Below are 19809 nucleotides of genomic sequence, written 5' to 3' on the forward strand. Positions count from 1 at the left end.
TCTCTGGCCCCAGGGCACCCACCCACACCAGGAGGTCACCCAAGGATGGGGGACCCATTCCAGGTAAGTCCGGGTGAGTATTTTTTTTTTTATTACACAACACCGCTCGGGGACCCTGACTTGGGGCCCCCTGCATGGTGCTGGCCCCAATGGCCATGCCCAGGAGACATTTGTCCCATGGGCATGGCCATTAGGCTGGTGGGCATTTACTGAGACAGGAGCCATGTCCATGGGGGTTGTGCGCCAGAAAATGGCGCTACACTGCTTGGAGGCAATTTTTTGCCTCTAAACATGGTAGCGCCATAATTTGGCGCACAAGCCACGGTTCCCCCTACTCCTCCCCAGACCTGTTTACGTCCTTTCCAAGGACGCTAACAGGGCCGTAGCGCCGGCTAGCACCATTCCATAAATATGGCACCTGGCCGGCATCTTGGAATGGATCTAGGCGGCACTATACATTTTGACGCAAACCTGTGCTAACGCAGGTTTACGTTAAAAAAAAAATAAAGCCCAAAGTTCTATATCAAGTTTCATGCTGACCGTAGGACCAGTGAAATCAATTGTAATTTCAGCTAACGTAACGCCAAAGTTAGTAATCGGATCTGGGATATCCCGGTAAGGAGGATCAAATAAATTATTGCTGAAGGAAACCTAAATTCCCTTCTGCTCTAAAATCTCAATACGCAATACTTTCTTCAGGGAATACTCCGAAAAGTACAACAGCCAGAATCACCAACGAATTACCACGGTCAGTCCTGCTACAGTGGTCCTACTGAGGTCAAATTCCAATTGCATGACTTGAATTGATACTTGAAGAATTCAGAGAACACAGCTTGCAAAATAAATATTCCTTCTGTTAGGTTCACGAAAAATCTAAAACTAAAATTAATAGTTTTGATTGCATAGGTAAAGTTGGGAGAGAAAAGTGTTTGATAGATGTGATTTAGTGATTAAAACGTCTACGACCAAGAGAGGTATTAGAAAGCTTATAACACATTTGCATGGGACAGGGTCTTACCGGTTAGGTCTGAAAATTGTATCACTTAAATCAGAGAAGAAAATTCTTCCAAGGAAGGAATACCTTCTGACAACTATTAGCTGTTCACACCCTAGTGATCAAATGCACTTCATTTGTTTTTGGTGTTTCTTTCCTCTAAATACTCATATCTTGCTTTTCGGTGTGTTAATTTGCAAAAAAGTATTCCGAGGCTTATTGCTATAAGCTATCGAGACAATTTTGATGGCCTTTGGGAATCAACTAAAAATGGCCACATCATCTTCGTGTAACAGGAAGTGTAACGACAGAGCTCTCAATCTTAGGGAATTGCCTGCTTTCTGGGGTAATTTAAATGGCAAATCATTAATGTATAATGAGAATAAAAAAGGATCAAGCAGGCAGCCCTACTTCTGGACCAATTTCTGTGAATCACAATGGCTATTTATTTCTTCCATAGACGTTGTCTGCCAACTCAGTCAAAAGTCATAGTGGTGTCAATAAAGGTCGAGAAACCTAACTAGTCCCTTAAGTTCGTATTGTTAACAAGTACGGCTTGTACAGCATCAATAATACCTAAAGTTGAGCAATTTGATTCAAATCCAGATTGCTCAATCAAAATATTATAGCTATCAGGGACTCAGGAATGTAAATGTTACAATATAATCTTGCAGATTGTATCTAAAAAGACTCCAATTACTGGGTTGTTTAAGGAATATATTTTAAGAGAGTGGTACTATAATACTTCCAGTACAAAAGGCAGGGATTTTCTTGTACTCCTAGAAGACAATTGGTGCCAAAGTGACGGCTTCTTTTTTATAGCTGTTATTGATTTTTAGCCAGGGCTGTGGCCCCAGAGGGTGGGGCTTCAATTACATATTCCATGATTTGCTTTGGCGCCACAAGCTCATACTCAACATTGTGATATGGAGATGTGGCACCACTAGGCAAAGGCATTATAGCTTCAGAGGCATTTACTCTATAGAGATCAGATAAGTATTCTACCTACTTCTGATTGATTATGGAAAGGGGTTGAGCAGGCACCTTACTAAAACATTTTATTGCAATTATAGTCCAAACTCTTCCTGCATTTTTAGATCTGACAACATGATACAACCACAGCCAAACAGCGATATACATTTTGAGGGACACCCAGTATATGGCTCTTTTTCCTGCCTTATCCGAACCAGTCTTGAAATGTTTGCTGAAAAATGGATGTATTGTCTACAAACTAGACCATGTATTCTTTAGATAATTTCTCCTCAAACTAATACTTAACATAATTTTCATCGAATGTGTGCTTATTGTGTTTTATTACCATCTAACTAAAAAAACGACTTCATTTATAATTCATATTCTTTACAAATGCTACTTTTAATACAGGGGATAAAAAAACACCTTTAATAACAGTAATTATTAAATTAAATACTTTAATAAATACTAGTGTGCTCAGGGACAGTGCTTTCAATGGAAAAAATAAGTGCAGGTACTCACCAAAAGGAGCTGTGAACTGGGGTGGAGTTTGGGATGGGGATATGGTGGGACAAGGGGTGGGGCTAGATTATTGACCTTTCCAAGCTTTGTATACACGAACTCTATATGACTGTAAGAATGTCGGATGTATCTTTCTAAGAGTTATTACACTAATATCCATTTATATAGCATTTACAAATTAATGTTTTATTACTACCCAAAGTAACTCATTTTTAGCAACCTTAGAATAACTAAAAATAAAGGAAAAATGGTAAGGTTCTAAACATATGCCTTATGGTTTTCATGGAGCTCCTTGATGCAGGGCCATAGCTATATGACAGGGATTTTAACTTGTGACAACAATCTCTGCAACAAAATCAGTAACCAACTGAGGTAGCTACATAAAAAACACAAATATGCAATCCGTATGTTACATGCTGTGCTTTACAGAAGGCACACCCCTCTATGCAATTTTATGGTGAGTCGAACCTTTGACTAGAATGTACAAAGATCTAATTACTAATTCAAGTGATAATATAGCCTGGAACACAAAGATCCATGTACCATGTAATATTTTGAAATGCATCCGGTTGTGAATAAATAAGTATGCCAGAACAGAGTTACTATTAGATCTGCCTTGTCAAATTCTTTGGGGCAGAGTTTTTAAAAATCAATGTATACGTTCATCCTTTGCTCCTTGTGATTGATTCCACCCACATTCTGCAACCAAACCTTGCCCTTTCGCGTTTAATAAAACTGATAATGGCCTCATGAGTATACATTTTTAAAATACATTTATCTCCACAAAGGTAAATGTGCCACATCATGTGTTCACTGCAATTATATTTTCTTGAAGAACCTGACATCACAAAATGTCAACAATTTCCTATCAGTAAATTTATTTTCCTTAGCCAGGACATGAGCAAACACTCTCTGCACCCAGACTCCAACACTTCTGGAGTATCGAGTGCTGCTGCACACATCTCATTTCATGCTCTATAAAACACGTTCAGTTTCACACAAGTGCAAACTTTCATTCTCACAGGCATACTTATGCTCACAAATCCACACATTTTTTAGGTTGAGGATGTTGGTATCTATCTGGGCTTTTAACCACGCCCATGTAATGCCCATCATTTCCGTTCATTTGTGGGCTTGCCTTTTGAAATCCTCTTGATTTCATTTGCAAAAGGCATGAAAACGTCATTCTTTTCCTGTGTTTTGCCATCCTCGAGAGCACCAACCAACTAATGAAAACATATGCAGCTCCATTTTTTCAGCATGGTTTATCGATTACTTTTTCTTTTTATTCCCTGCATAGCACGATAGCGCTCAGCAGTATTGGAGCTATTTGCATGCCAACCAGTTTACTTCCATTGTTTATTTCTTGTTTTTGTTGTTTCTGTCACAAATGAACATAAATGCATTTTTAAAAGCATATGATTGCTTGCGTGTCTTCGCTCATGTTTGTTGTTGTTTTTACATTGTTTTAGGTAGTGTTTTTTTTTTTTGTTTGTCACGGTTGTTTGTTTATGTCTCAGTTATAAATAAATGTATTTTAAAAAACAACTTTTTTGTGTTTATATGGTAAACAGACCTGTGTAGTGACAAAATAAGCAGATAAACACACAAAAGGTTGTTTTTAAAAATACATTTACACGGAACTAGACATAAAAAAAATACAATGTTATAATGTAGCAACTGTAATACAGCGCTATAATGTAGCAGCGCTTTCTTTTGTGACTGCCTTTGTACTGTTATTGAATTTCAAGAAATAAAGAAGTGACACAACTCTGATGGCAAATAAAATATGGCCGGGAGCACAGCTCAGTTGTGTAACTGAAACCACACTCAACACAACTATTACAAACAGCATCTTTTATAGTCTTGGTCCACAATGGAAACTTCACATCTCTTATTATATTCCTAATTAGCACAGTTAGCCAATACATTGTTATCTCTATTCCTTCTAGCACAAGCAATAATTCTCTAAAATGCATCTGACTATTTGTCACTAAAATGCAGCTGTAGCGTATATGATAGACATATACATCCTCTAACGAGCACTGTGTCTTTTGATCTCACCCTCTGAACTCTATCAGTTATCCTCTCGACACCAAACCCATGCTCTGAAGTTTTACCACCTGCCATCCTTCCTCTACCAACCTTGACAAACACAAGCGTCCTGTGTCTCCCTGTTTGGAATGCCATGATGTACACGTCCCCGTAAAACATGTATCAGAAAGTGGCTCAGGCCCTTGTGTGTGACCTAATTTATCTGAGGTATTTGAGGACCAGTTGAAATTGCTTTGCTGTGCATCTGCCCCTTCTTCCTGTTCTCCTTTCTATCCCTGCACTCCATTCTGACATCGCACCCTGTTTTAGGCCTGTGTTTGTCTTGCACAATGTACACTTCTGCATGTTTTCCTCCTAAGCCATGTGTTGATCATAGTAGGCCTTATGTCTTTTTCGTGAGGCCTATTACAGTACACAAAAGAAAGCTCTGCTACGTTATAGTGCTTTATGCCCTTTTCACTTGTGCTACCACCTGGAATAAAACCACTGTATTTATCCAACAACATAAGTGCACACCAGAGGCGAGTACATGTTCCAAAGACAATCTTCAAAGAAAGTGCTGCTATTTTATAGCCCTTTATTACAATTGCACACTATAAAATTATAATATAACATATAGCAACTGTGCAACTGTAACATTATAATGTAGCAGTGCTTTCTTTTGAGGTTAACTTGGGACATGTACTTGTCCATGTTTCGCACTCTCATTGCTGAATATAAACACTGTTTTGTCCCGGTGGTAGCACAAGTAATAAAGCACCTCATGTCGTGATGGTGTTTAAATACATTTTAAGCAACAAATTGTTGTGCGTTTATACGGTAATTGCAGCTGCATTGTGACAAAATAAGCAGATAAACACTTAAAAGGTTGCTTTAAAAAATACATTTAAGCAGGACAACATATGTAATGTTATGTTGTAGCAACCATAATAAATCACTATAATGTAGCAGTGCTTTCTTTTGAGATTGGTTATGTATGCGCAAGAAAGTGCCTCTACATTATAGCATGTTTTGGTCTATTGGCCTGGCATTTTGTGGCAGCATAGTTAGTTTTCCAGTTGGTGAGTAATTTTGTGATAGTGGTATGGTATAGCTTGTTTTAACAGCGATCTTTGAATTAACACATTTAAGCAAAATAAATCTAATTAATTCAGTTCTAGTTTAAAAGATTTCACCTGTTTTAATTGATCATATTTTTATTATAATTCAAATTATTACCATTAATCATAGGATTTGCTTTTTTTTATCTTACTCCGTGTCTATAATATGTGACAGCAGAGCTTAATTTGTAAATAATCACATGCCGGTGCCTAAAGCTTTCCTTTGCAATGTGTGGCTGTTGCAGTTCATTGTGAATACTGAGGCATCATTATCCTAAAGCCAACTCTGGCATTTTAAATATAAATGTACACCACTTTTTGCTTCTTTAGAGGAGTGCTTAATTTGTAAATAATCACATGCCGGTGCCTAAAGCTTTCCTTTCCATTACAATATGCATCTTTTGCAGTTTAATGTCAATACTGAGGCACCATTATTCTAAAGTAATCTTGGACATTGTTAGTATATGTACAGCCACTTTTAACTCCTTCAGCTAGAAGTGCCTAATTCGTAAACAATCATGTGCCGGTGCCTAAAGCTTTCCTTTGCAACATGAGGCTGTTGCAGTTCAATTTGAATACTTAGGCACCATTATTCTAAAGCCATCTCGGGCCACTTTTAACCCCTTTAGAGCAGTGATTAATTTGTAAATAATCACGTGCAGGTGCCTAAAGCTTTCCTTTGCAATGCGAGGCTGTTGCAGTTCATTGTCAATACTGAGGCATCATTATCCTAAAGCCATCTCTGGCATTTTAAATATAAATGTACATCACTTTTAGCTTCTTTAGAGGAGTGCTTAATTTGTAAATAATCAAATGCCGGTGCCTAAAGCTTTCCTTTCCATTACAATATGCATCTTTTGCAGTTTAATGTCAATACTGAGGCACCATTATTCTAAAGTAATCTTGGACATTGTTAGTATATGTACAGCCACTTTTAACCCCTTCAGCTAGAAGTGCTTAATTCGTAAACAATCATGTGCTGGTGCCTAAAGCTTTCCTTTGCAACATGAGGCTGTTGCAGTTCAATTTGAATACTTAGGCACCATTATTCTAAAGCCATCTCGGGCCACTTTTAACCCCTTTAGAGCAGTGATTAATTTGTAAATAATCACGTGCAGGTGCCTAAAGCTTTTCTTTGCAACACGCGTCTGTTGCAATTCAATGTGAATACCGAGGCACCATTATTCTAAAGCCATCTCAGGCATTTTTAATGTTTGTAGAGACACTTTTAGGCCCTTTAGCGGAGTGCTTAATTCATAAAAAAATCACGTGCCAGTGCCTAAAGCTTTCTTTTGCAATGCACATCATTTGCAGTTCAATGTAAATACTAAGGCACCATTATTCTAAAGCCATCTCAGGTATTTTTAATATATGTACAGACATTTTTAACCTCTTTATCTCACCCTTGCAGTGCTTCATTTGTATATAATCATGTGCCAGTGCCTAAAGCTTATCTTTGCATCTCATGGTTACTACAGTTCAATGTGAATACCGAGGCAGCCTTATTCTAAAGGCATCTCTGCATTTTTCATATATATACAGCCACTTTTAACCCCTTCAGCGCAGTGCTTAATTCGTAAACAATCATGTGACGGTGCCTAAAGCTTTCCTTTGCAACATGTGGCTGTTTTACTTCAATGTGAATACTTAGGCACCATAATTCTAAAGCCATCTCGTGCCACTTTTAACCCCTTTAGAACAGTGATTAATTTGTAAATAATCACGTGCAGGTGCCTAGAACTTCCCTTTGCAACATAGGGCTGTTGCAGTTCAATGTGAATACCGAGGCACCATTATTCTAAAGCCATCTTGGGCATTTTTAATATATGTAGAGCCATTTTTAAGCCCTTTAGCGGAGTGCTTAATTCGTAAAGAATCATGTGTCAGTGCCTAAAGCTTTCTTTTGCAATGCACATCATTTGCAGTTCAATGTAAATACTAAGGCACCATTATTCTAAAGCCATCTAAGGTATTTTTAATATATGTACAGACATTTTTAACCTCTTTATCTCACCCTTCGAGTGCTTCATTTGTAAATAATCGTATGTCAGTGCCTAAAGCTTTCCTTTGCAATGCACAGCATTTGCAGTACAATGTAAATACTAAGGCCATATTGGGCATTTTTGTATATAAGTACAGCCACTTTTAACACCTTTGGCTCACTCAGATCTTAATTTGTAGATAGTCATGTGCAGGTGCCTAAAGCTTTCCTTTCCAACACACAGCCGTTGCAGTTCAATGTGAATATTGAGGCAACATTATTCTAAAGCCATCTCAGGCATTTTTAATATATGTGCAATCACTTTTAACCCTTTTAACTTGCAGCGCTTAATTTATAATTTCAGTCTAATGCCATAGGTTTATTTCTGAAAAAGGGTTTTATTAGGATCATATGATAATTGTATATGTTTTATTAATCTGTCCTTATTGCAATTATGACCATGATTCAGGCCAACTTAACATCTTTATTACACTCTGACTGTTTGAACACTCTTGATATGTTTGGGCGACCCTTTTAGTTTATTTCTCTCGCTACTCCTCAGTGGGTGTTTTGTGTCTTTTTTGATGGGGAATTGTTTTAGAAAGCCAGCAACTCTGATGGTGGGGTGGTGAAAGTGGTATTCTATTTGAATAAGCATGGCAGATTTAAACTAGGGTGCAAAATGGCAACATTTTCATTTTTTGCTGCAGATAGAGGAGGAAGGTAAATGGAAGTGATTTAGTTATATGCAGGGTCACTGGAATTATGTGGCAGGAAAAGGCCAAATTATGAGGCAGGGTTGACCAATTTATGTGGCAAGAAATGTCCAGTTATTAATTTACAACGCCAATAGCTCTAACTCAAGCAAATGCAAGACTTATTGCATTGCAAATGCTTGTTACTTTTACTTTTCATGTCCCACACGTGCTCTTACACACGCACTGCCAGTGATGGCTTTCAGCAATTTTAAGAGGTGCAACACCAAGGACGGGAGTTGCATTTTTTGTGTCACTTTGACAGGGCTGTCACAACGAACCACTACAATGCTGCATAACTAAAACAACAGAACTCTCACAGTGCCAGTCTGCTTTATTTATACCATTCACTTAGACATTCGCAGCCCACTTATAAAACACATATATCCTGATCTGCAACTCAGACCACTATCACTTTTACATGCAACAATATCCATGATGCTGAGATTCTACTTTTGACAGATGTACACGAGTCTTAGGTGCACTTCTATGCTATCCTAAAGATGTAGTACTATTAAAACAAGTTGCTTTTTAAATTTATAACCGGTTGTAGATTCTGGCATATTCTACTTCTTGAATTTGGTCTACTTTCTTATCACTTTCTCTTCCATTCAACATCAAATTATGTTTCTCTTTTTCACTGGCTTTTTTCTTCTCGTCATTCCTTTGTACTACTCTGGCAGGCTCAAGCATAGAACCTTCTTACAACAGATGCCAGAAGATGGAAGGATTCACTGACAGCCTAAATTAATGCATAGAACCTATGCCAGAATCAGTGTCCTGAAATAATTCCCTACTAATTATTTTTTAAAAGCCACAATAATGGTCATTGCTCATTTTTGTTTACATGTATGATGTGTGAAGAGATCCCACAAAATATGGGACAGAGGCGTGGTAGCTCCCCGGTAGCTCATGATATGTGAAATGTTCAGCCACCCCCTGATTTTGCCATTTTAGCTGGGTATTCTGGAATTTTTTTAATCCTGTACTTATAATGAGAAAGGGAACTACAAATCCCAGATTGCAAAGCATTGCCAGGTTAAATCCAGAACTGTTTGAAAGTGTCACACATTCCATAGAGTTTCCTGTCACATTTAGTTTAGGGCTGGTTTTCATGTGAAACAAGAAGATGTCAGTTTGTTCTAAATGCACTAGACCAGTCAGTAAAACTTTTTTTTTTTAAAGTGTTTTTTCCCATTTATGTCTTTTTTTTGGAAGTTAACCACGAAATTTGTGGAGATGGCAGGAATTTATTTTCAAACTAATACGCTTAATAGGAACTGTTGATGGGCGACGATTTTCAGTCACTTAAAAAACATGGGCATGTCAAAAAGCTGTACTGCCCAGAACAATGCGTCCCACTCCCCTGCCCATTAAGTTGTGACATTCATTTCTCTACCCTTGCTGTGTAAGATCTAAGGAAACATCATGCAGCGACCCACCTCATAACATTTATCGTTCAAATTAATAGCACCGAAGGTAATGGAGTGCTTTACATGACCACCAATTGCATTACACAAACTCACATTATTGATTTTGTAGGCGAGGGGGATAAGGTGATTTGCACAGAAGCTGTCAAGACTTGAACCTAGGTATCCACTTAGAAAATCGGCAGCTCTTGCCATAATGCCTCATGCTCTCGCAGAAGATCGGTGTGTCCTGAGGGCAAGAGCTGCGTTTCATTCGCTCTTGTATTACTGTAGTCTTCCATCATGTTTAAAAGGCATGCTTGAACCGGGACAGGGTGTGCTGAAAAAGCTGCCGAGGTACAGGTTGATAAGTGCAGCATCACCTGCGTCAAAGCCAGGCCCCTATGAGTACTGGTACTCTCCTTATCCAGGGAGAGGTTCCAGGACTGAAGGGGAGAAAAGGAAAAAGTGCTGATACTTAGTACTGGTAAGTACCGCTTTATTTAAAGGACTGCTCGCCGACAGGACACCGGGAGCAGAGCTTCACTATCTTTTTGATTCCATGAAGCTATGTTATGAAGAAAGCGTGCCACATTAAACAATCAAATTCTGTTATCACTGAACTGTTTTCCATAAAGTGCTGATGAGAGAGACTTTGCAAAAGCTTCCTATGAAAATTATCACATAGTCAATTATTTGAAAGACCTCCAGATTTACATATATTGGATTTGAGGGAGTATCGATATCTAAACTACCATTTGCACTAAAACAGTCCTTCCCCCTGAGAAATTCCAGAATTATTACCTCCCACTTTTCTAGTCTGGAATTCTTTGGAAACTGAGCAGTCGGAATGTTCCCTCTCTTTGTCACTAAAAGTTTCTAGCACCTGATTAGATACTTTGGTAATTAAATCACCAAATATTAGATAATGCCTTGTTTATTCCTTCACATTGTAGACAAATGCCAAAACACATGTCAACAAAGCAGTATTTTGAATACTCCAGGATAAATATAATTAATCAGAGCTTTATAAATGAGTGAGAATAGTTAGATGGGTTATGGTTCAATTTTTAACACTGAGCTTAATTGCTTTGGGGATTGATTAATTTAAAATACCTGTTCTAATTTGTGAAAATCAGGATAACTCTTCTGCCACTAGCATGTCCTCTCCTGAATCATCCTGCATGACAACTAAACATATACCAATTGTCTAACTGAAATTAATTAGTGGTCCAAGTTTCTTATACACACAACACATAACATTTCTATCTTAAATTTGTTTAAGAATGTTTTTCCCAATTCTCATAGAGTAGCCCTGGACAGTGCTGCAACTCTGCGGCTACACTATAGTGGAAGGAGGGGGTAGATGTTGAGACTTTCTGTTACGAGCACCTGTTACCTAGGACCAAAACATCGGATCATCATATTAGGCCTCAGAACATGGAAAGGTTGCTGAAGAATTCTAACCAATTGGGCCTTTAGAGAACTGAAACCAATCAAATCTAGAGAGCGAACTAGGCCAGTAGTTTCCCTTCGCATACTTGAGGAAGTAGGCTATTTTACATCCAAGGGACACAACATTTTGCTCTAGAATAACGATTCTGCCAATCTGCTTTTGAACTTTGAATTTGTGATATGACAGGGACTACATCAATACCTATAGCTTGAATAAAATTGAGTTTTTGAAAATTAGAGCAGAAACTTCATTGGTCAAGTATATGACCGCATATTGTATAAATCATCAGGGAAAGTTGCTGTGTCAATGTCTTTGGTAGCAATGGTTTTCAGTTCACCAAAGTCCAGTAATAGTTTCAAAAGCAGAGATCTATTAAGTCGTGTTGTCTGAGTATTAAACAAGGTTAGGAAATCTTGTGCTGGGCAAAACCTAAAAGCCAGCTGTGTGATGCTTTTAGTGTAATTGTGGTGAGTTAAAGTTGACAACAGTCCTTGGAATTTTGATGCAGGCTGAGTGAGATAAGTGTTGGTATTGGGTATATTTTCTTAACATATCTCGGAGTCCTGGCTCTGGGAGGATGCATGGTCAGACAGCTAGTTAAGATATTAGTTATCATAAGAGGGTTGGATGGCATGTACTCAAACCTTAATTTATGTGAATGCTAATTTGAAATCCTGCACTTTTTAACCTTCCCTTTCTTCCCTTTCCCATTTTGTACTGATATTCTGTAGTTACAGTCTAAGACAAAAATCAGATAGGATGAAGAAGAGACTGATGGATCTTCACAAGACTGAACACTTTTCTTAAAAAAAATGTTTAGTCAAATGTCACTTTTTTCTTTTTTGCTTCATTAGTTTACTTCTGACCTATTAAGGGGTGACCTACTTGGATTGTATCTAGATTTGAGTGTGCAGGACATTTTCCCCGTGTGCACTGGTAGTAGATTGGATTGGAACCTCTGAACCTTCTGTAGAAGAACTAGACTTAAGGGGACTGAGGGGGCTAGGGCAGGGGGTAGATTTTTGTCTTTCAATTGAATTTTCTTTATTCAACAATTTTTGAAGACTTGTTGAAAGTCTGTTTAAAATTTGATCTGAATTAAGGGTAGACTTTGTCAATAACCGTGTTATCAAGAACAACACTCTCTGCAATTTTCTAAGTCTTCAGAGCACTGAGCATAGTTACCTGAAGATTACAAGAACTTTCAAGGCCACTGTTAGAGGATAAAGATAGATCAGGGCACATGTTGTACTTGCACTACTGCTGACGAAATTTATAGGCACTTTCTATAAGTTTGTAGGAGTGGTGGATGGAAAAATGTCCCAATCTCGATAACTGGGAATGTGACTGGAGCTAAAGAGCACGGGGCAACTGTGTTATATGGTCACTTTGCAAAATGCATGCATCATTGGGTTCGGAACTTATGACTGATACACTTTTACTTCCTTCATTAATTCATCCAGATCTGACAGCTATCTTTATTTATATTTTGATAACTTATATGGGAAAAAAGTTGGAATACAAAACACGTCTTTCAGATCCCTAATGTGTAAAGTGTTTCTTCTTGAAAGATTAGGGCCCTCATTATGACATGGGCATTCAATACCGTATACCGCTTCGGTGACTGCCGTCAACGTACCACCACGGAGGCGAACATTTGTCTGCCAAATTATGGGACACACACACAAAACCGACAGAAAGCAGCCACAACCACAAATCCACCAGACCCCACGAAGACGAAAAACTGTCGGAACTACCACCCATACAGTTACACCATCAAAACAACAGCCTCCAAATAATGACCCACGAATCACCACAGCGGACATTCAAAGGCGGTAAACCATTGGTGGTTCACACCGCCACAGCTGAAATGGCCACTCAAAAACAAAACAAGACAACATTGGCCAGAACAAAAATCCCACAACTGACACAAGTACATACACCCCACACACCCACCAACAGCACTATAAAACACCCACCCACATCACCCACAATCCTTTGCAAACACAAGAAGACGGGACACCTTGCCACGCCAAGCCCAGATACAACTGCACACACCACAACTAACCATTCATCCGTCACGCACCACACACCCAACCACATCACTCAACACCCTCTACACATCACACACAACACCCAAGTCCCCACAAAGGCACCCCTGTTTCACAGATGAGGAGTTGCGGGTGATGGTGGAGGAAATAGTCAGGGTACAGCCACAGCTGTTTAGAGCACGGATACAGCAGATATCCACTGCAAAGAAGATGGAGCTAATGCGGAGAATCGTGGACAGGGTGAACACCGTGGGACAACATCCACGAACAAGGGACGACATTCGCAAGAGGTGGAATGAACTACGGGGGAAGGTGCGTTCCATTGCAGCAAGGCACCAGCTTGCCATCAGGAGGACTAGTGGTGGACCCTCACTTCCTCTCCCTCAGCTGACAGCATGGGAGGAGCAGGTCTTGGAAATCCTGCATCCTGAGGGACTCAGTGGAGTAGCCAGAGGACTGGACACTGGTGAGTCACCTTTAACAAACTACCACCATCCCATACCTGCATGCCAACTTACCCCTCACCCTGACTTCCTTCACCCCACTCCATCCCACACAGTGCACTACCCCAATTACCACACCTGAGTGTCAGCCCCTGCATGCCATACCCACTGCAAGCACATCCCTCCCAGCTATGCATGCACACCCACCACCAATGCATGGACAGCATGGATAACTACCAATCCCACAATACATTACCATACACTGTCAAAGGTGGGAGGACAACATTAAAAACATTGGGAAAGATAGAAATGCAGAATATGTGACAGACAATTACTCTAACAAATCACTTACATCGTCAAAGGTGCACCAGCCAATGTCAGCGGCGAGGAGGTGCCACGCCAACCCAGTCCCCCACCAGAAGATGCCCTCAGTGATGACAGCAACTCTGGTGCTCACGATCTGGATGAATTCCCTGGCCCATCTGGGACCACTGGTCAGTCGGCTACCACTTCCCACAGCCAGTCCACCACAGCCCCCCCCCAGACTCAAACACCACAGCAGAAACCCAATGCCCCCAAACCCCTGTCCCAAGGACAAGTCACCTGTACAGGGACTTGAGTCCACAACACACAGGCAAGACAAAGAGGGTCCTGGTGTAAGTGGGAGTGGGCACACCGTCCAGGGGACACAGGCACAGAGGGCCAGGGACAATCAGAGGACAGTCGTGCGCCAGGTGGAGGACAGGCCCCGGGAACCGACTGCCAAAGACGCACTCACAAATGTCCTGGGGGCATACCAACAATCCCAGGACAGGATGGGTCAGGTGTTAAACATCATGCAGGAGAACCAGCGGCTGTAGGAGTAACACCACCAGGAGGTCATGCAACAATTGCAGTCTCTGAATACCACCATGGCCTCCATTGGGGTGCTGAGTGACATGGCAGACATCATGCAGGAGTACACAGTACAACAGCTGGCCCCTCCCACTAGCCAGTGTACTGACCAGCCCTATCCATCTGCTGCAGCTAGTGGACAGGAGGCCCTGCCACAGGACCCACAGGCCACTAGCACCCCTCCCCATGCAGAAGGTGAGCCACTCCGCAAATGTTTCCTGCAACCCAGACAGACACCAGAGACAGTTGCCAAGACCAAGACCACTGCCAGGAAATTACCCTCTCAAGAATGTCCCCCTTGTGTCCCACTGAGTTGTCTTGTTCACTTTGGACTGCCATTGCTCCTCTTCCTTTGGCCCCATAGACACGGGACCTGTGCTACATACAGACCGGCCTTCTACCCTGGGCTTTTCCCCAACATCACCCCACCCCATTACACTCCCCATTGTTTTTGTAAAAGTCAAATACACATCCTTAAATACAACTTGAGTAATGGTGCTTTATTAGTAAGAAATGTGCAATGTATTGAACTGTATTTAACTGCAGGATCCTGTGCAAATGTTCAAATATCTGTTGATCCATCCAACAAATGTGTCTCAGCTGTCTGTAGTCATCACATCAGTACATTGTCTTAACCACACCAACATCTGCACTAAGGGAAGACATAGGTGACAGTCAATTGGGATGAAAGGTAGTGAATGGCATAATACCACAACCACACAGCACGAAACTTACATGGAGACATGTATGGATCAAAAGTCTTACCTGAGTGTCATTTTAAGTACTGCTGGATGATATGAGTCCTGCTGTCCATATCCTACTCCTCTTCCTCCTCCTCACTGTCCTAAGTGTCCTCTGCTGCCACAGGTGCATATTCACCCCCCTCCTCCTGCAGATAGGGCACATGGTGTCTGAGGGCCAAATTGTGCAGCATGCAGCAGACCACCACAATCTGGCAGACCTTCTCAAGGAAGTAACATGGGGATCCACCTGTCAAATGGAGGCACCTAAACCTTGCTTTCAGGAGACTGAAGGACATTCCACAGTCCTTCTAGTACACCCATGAGCATCATTGTACCTATTTTCACCCCCTGTTCTCGGATTCCTGACAGGAGTCAACAGCCATGACAGGCTGGGGTAGCTGGAGGAACCTTGAAGAAGTGAGGGACACACATTAGCCATGTACAATGGCATGGGGTATGACTCCACTAGGCATACACTGACATGCATTGGTTGGGGACTCAAGCTCACCTAGAAGCCACACTCTGTGCCTCTGTAGTCGTGGCATCACCTGTGGGACTCTGCTATTCCTAAAGACAAAGGCATCATGCACAGATCCTGGATACTTGGCAGTGATGTGGGATATGTACTGGTCAGCAAGGCATACCATCAGGGCGTTGAGGGATTGGAAACTCTTCCTATTCCTGTACACCTGTTCATTTGCTCTAGGAGGGACTAAGGCAATGTGTGTCCCACCAATGGCCCTGATCACATGTTGTATACGTCCCATTGCGTAGAATCCAGCCTTCACAATGGGCAAATCATAAACCTGGGGGAATGCAATGTAGCTGCACATGTGTTTGAGCAAGGCAGCCAAAACCCTTGCAAGCACAATCGAGAACATTGGCTGTGACTTTCCTGCCACCAAGCCCACAGTCACCTGGAAAGAATCAGTAGCCAGGAAATGGAACATTGACAGCACCTGTACAAGAGTGGGGATTACAGTGGTGCAACTGATAGCAAGAAGCAGATCAGGCTTCAATTGTGCACACAGCTCTAAGATTGTGGCCCTGTCCAGACAATCGGTGAGTATGATGTGCCTGTCCTCCAGTGTAGCCAAGTCCACAAGGCGTCTGTACACGGGTGCTTGCCTCCTCCTCCTATTCCTCCACAGTGGTTGGTACCTAAGTGAGCCAAATTAACAATGGGTGTGAGACAAGATCCATGGACACACAACATCAGAGTTCACAGAGCATGTATGTATGTGGGACACTAATATTGTCTAGCTGTGTCCAGTCGACAACTAAGTCTCACATAACAATAATTAACAGTAAGGCGTCAACACCTAATTCAACACCTTACTCATGAGTACTTGCATTAGGAAATGGCAACCACCTGTCCTGTATGCAGGAACAGGTGGAAGTGACCTCACTCCCCCAGCGTGAGGCATCATAGCGGAAGGCGGTCTGCACTGCTGTTCAATTCCTTGTTGGCTAACATGGGGCTCTAGGGAGAACGGGAACCAATGATGATCAACGTCAGCGGTGAGGGTGTTCACTGCCGCGGCCATGACCGCCATTTTCTTTCCACCACTTCTCTTGATTCCTAACTTTCCACACAACAATATCTCCACTGCGTATGCTGCTGTGACTTGTGTCTGGAACCTGCCATGGCCCAAGTAGCAGCGGAAAGGGCCCCAGCCTTCACGTCAGAGGAGTTGGAGAGGCTCGTGGATGGATTCCTCACCCTGTAAGAGAAGTTGTATGGGCCTCCAGACCAACAGGTTATTACTTCATGGGTACATTGCATGCAACATGGCTGCATGGTAATGTGTGTGTGTGCTAGCAGTGTGTCATTTGGGAGGGTATGGCTGCAGGCAATGTGAGTGCAGAGGTATGGGTCATGTGTGTTTCTGTAGTGGGACAGATGCAGGAAACGGTGGGAGGACCCGAGACACTGGGCCCGGAAGACAGCGGGGCCCCAGCTGGTGACGGCCTCCCAAAGAGGGAGGGGTGCCCGCGGAGTCTGACCCTCCTAATGGCCCTCATACTAGTGGTGGCCAATTCAGAGTTGGATGGGCGCTTGAGGGAAGCACAGCAGGCACAAGGGGGTGAGTACAGAGTGTGTGGTATTCATTATTCCCTGCCTGCCATGGGGCTTGGGTGTACGGTTCTAGCCCCAATATGCAGGTTTAGACTTTCCTGCCTGGTCTTGCTTAGCTATGTGGGGTGGTATGCATTTTAAGTATTGCTAGGCAGCTAGTTTCCCATGGCAGACAGGGCTTAGTTGGTCCCAGTAGGTGTGCAAATGGTAGTGTTTGTGTTCCTACCTGCTGTAGTACCTAGGCAATGGTTTGTCACTGTGGTCCATACTGCCCATTCTTAGTCCCAGGAAGTGATTGTGACATGTATGCCATCTGTGCGGTTGGTGCTGTGACTGACCCTGTACTCCTTTTCTTCCTCCCCCCTCTCTCCTTTTGTCATCCTGTCCATGTGTGCATTAGCATTATCCGGCAAAGGAGAGGGGGCACCGGCGAGTGCGGGAGCTGCAGCCCATGAGACCCAGGAGGCAGAATCCACTGACGCCGAGGGGACCAGTGGGACAGAAGGTAAGGGGAGCACCACGGGGGACTGGAGCTGTTACAACTGATTCAGATTCCTCCTCCAATGGAAGCTCCCTGGTGGTGGGGGACCCCTCTGGGACCAGCCCTGCCACAAGATCTTTTGTCACCCCTGTAGCAGCACCGCCATCCCAGTAGCCCCCTGCCCAGTTGCTCATGCCCGCTCACCTAGGACGGTAGGCATCTCCTTCGCCCCAGTGACCTGAGGCCCTGACCCAGTCAGCCCAGCTGCCCTCAGTGGGGAGGCTATTGACCTCCAGAGATCCATCTTTGTAGGGCAGTCAACCATAGTGAATGCAATCCAGGGGCTGGCATCCCAGATGCAGCAATGCAATGACTTCCTGGAGGGCATTCACAGTGGCTTGGCGGCCCTACAGAGATCGTTTCAGGCTCTGGCCTCTTCTCTGATGACAGCCAGTGTCCCTGTTTCTTCAATCCCCCCTCCAACCACCTCTTTCCAGTCCCAGTCTCCTCTCCCCAAACCCATCCCATGCACACATTCTGACAAGCATGTATCCAAAACAGCAGACAGGACTTCAGTCTACAAGCACACACACAGCTCAAACACAGATGCACACTGCCTCCACTGTCTCCCCTTCGTCCTCCTCCCTCACAGTCACATCACCACTCACACCTGAATGCACTGCATCAACAGTCCCAGGTCCTGCCACATGCACAGCCTTGCCCGCAGTCACCACAACAGCGGACCCTCAGACATGCACCCCACACACCACATGTGCAGTCACCACCGCTACCATGAACACCTCCTGCAGCACACCCACCTCACTTGCAGACACCACCACAACATCCATCCACACGTCCTGTTTGTCCTCCTCCACCCTGTCTGCCCCCCTCCAAAGACACACAAATGCTCCCACTCAGACCCCCAACAGCCATCCATTTCACACATGCACCTGCACCCAATTCCAGCACATCTCCTCCTACAACCACTCCACCTCCACTCCCATTCCTCCTCCCACAGCCCTTATGGGCTGTAAGAAGCTTTTCCTTTCCCACCTTGACCTCTTCCCTCCCACTCCCCCCATCCTGCCTGTAAGCAAAAAGCCCCACCGCCCCAGCCCAGTACCTCCAGCACAAAATTGACCCCTGTTCCACCTGGATCTGGGTTTAATCCATCAGTTTGTTTGCTCACCATGCCATTCCAGTTTGTACCCAGTCACATGCAAATCAGTCTTGACCCTGTTCCGAATGGGAACAGTCCAGCCCGAACTGCCAGACCAGGTCCTCCCTGGACCAGAAACAAGCATCCTGGGACCGGTTTCGGGGTTTAACCCCTCTTCCGCCAGGCTAGCTTGAATCTGGTGGCATAGTGAGCACGGGACCCACGTCTGGGCATACCCTTCCCACTTGGGGCGACAAACGCAAAAACAACAGTTGATGGACGGAATGCAGAACAAATTAAACATTCACCCCCAGTCACAGATCTGGGTTTAATCCATCAGTTTTTTTGCTCACCATGTCAGTGGACTGACTGGGCTGTCAGGAGTCAAGTTGGGCCTTGAACGTTGCCCTGTGGCATTGTATTTCAGTTGGACTAGCCCATGGTCCTATCTGTAAATATTTCAACTTGATCTACTTGAGGTCACTATACCCAACATATTACAGTGGTTGGATCAGAGGTATGTGTCCTGGCTTTCTTTCCTTCTGGATTATGTTGGTGTTAGAGTTTTCTGCAGATGGTTCTGTGTGCGTGCTATATGTGTATGGTGTGTGCTGTGCATGTGTCACTCTGCCCTCCCTCCCTCGTGTGCTAGGGGGCTGTACTCACTGCCGTCGTCGTTTTCATCAGCGTTGGTGCTCCTGGACTGCCATGGCA

This window comes from Pleurodeles waltl, chromosome 10 (genome assembly GCF_031143425.1).
Source record: "Pleurodeles waltl isolate 20211129_DDA chromosome 10, aPleWal1.hap1.20221129, whole genome shotgun sequence".
NCBI lineage: Eukaryota > Metazoa > Chordata > Amphibia > Caudata > Salamandridae > Pleurodeles > Pleurodeles waltl.